At 39.2% G+C, this 1227-nt stretch overlaps 1 protein-coding gene across 6 annotated transcripts in view; it reads right to left on the minus strand.

Moving 5' to 3' along the window:
* The window catches only part of LOC797812 (leucine-rich repeat and fibronectin type-III domain-containing protein 2), a 299809-nt gene extending 299286 nt beyond the window's left edge, over nucleotides 1–523 (minus strand). For all 6 annotated transcript variants that reach the window (XR_012393078.1, XR_012393080.1, XR_012393082.1 and 3 more), the window contains exon 1: nucleotides 1–523. This exon is cut by the window's left edge and continues 70 nt beyond it. The gene's annotated coding sequence lies outside the window, so the exon portion shown is untranslated.
* Between the last annotated feature and the right edge of the window lie 704 nt (nucleotides 524–1227).

Genomic DNA, 1227 nt, shown 5'->3' on the forward strand with positions numbered 1-1227 from the left:
CGCTCTTTCAGCGCATCTTATTTGATTTAAAAGAAAAGTGGCAAACCAAAGCCGGGTGCATTCTTTTGCACACTGAAATTCCGAGTCCTAGAACACCATCCCTGTGTAGTTTCCACCAAAATGAGCTGAAAACGACCACACGCACCTCCAGATCGGGCAGTTACCCCAGATTTCTTGTTAAACTGGTTATTCCTCTCTCCGAGCGTCCCCCGTTTATTCCCTTGTTTCAGTTGATGCCTGTTTCTCCATTGTTTTGTCGTGAATCCATAAACGCGTTGACTATTCCGTTGGCAAACTAAAGGGATATCCAGATACACCCCGAGGAAAACGGCGATCCTAGTTTTCAAAACAATATGTTGCGAGGAGCGCAGAGCAGTTGAAACGGAAAGGTACCAAGCGTACGTAGACGGTGATCAGGGGCACTCCGTGGATGTGCAGATGGATAAATTGCACAAACCAGTCAGAACGGACATGATGCGTCGCAGGAACAACTCCGTTAAGCTTATCAGGATTGCTGTAATGTACGGTCAGGCGCATATGGCGCATGCCAAGGCGTCCGGATTTACGCATTAGCTGTGCGTTCATTAAACCTCCATAACTAGACTTTGCGGGTAATGGCCGATGCGGGGTTGAGTGCGATTAGACGTGGGTTGTCCGATTGTGTCGGATCAACTTGGACTGCGAGCATGCGGATTATCTTTGCCCTTACTTAACCTAGATGATTAGTCTTTGAGAGTTTGAGCAGATTTGTCCCAATTAACTTACTTAACAATAGAGAACGCTTGCCATGTCTTTTACACCTTGGGATAGATAAATAGATAGATGGATCGATATATAGACAGACAGACACACAGACAGACAAATATATAGAAATATGTTTTATGCATGTTGAGGTAATAATTTTTCATGTCACTGATTGTATATATTTGTAGTATATATTCTAAATAGATACATATGTTTATGTTAATGCCTATGCCAAAGTCAAAGGGTAATTCACCCCCCCCCCCCAAAAAAAAAAAAAAAAAAAAAAAAAWATATATATATATATATATATATATATATATATATATATATATATATATATATATATATATATGTGTGTGTGTGTGTGTGTGTGTGTGTGTGTGTGTGTGTGTGTTATAAAAAAAAAAAAATCTTGGTTGCCCTAAATTTTTAAGCTGAATCAAATTAACCTAATATGTCAATTGAACTTATATATAATATATA

This window comes from Danio rerio, chromosome 17 (genome assembly GCF_049306965.1).
Source record: "Danio rerio strain Tuebingen ecotype United States chromosome 17, GRCz12tu, whole genome shotgun sequence".
Taxonomy (NCBI): domain Eukaryota; kingdom Metazoa; phylum Chordata; class Actinopteri; order Cypriniformes; family Danionidae; genus Danio; species Danio rerio.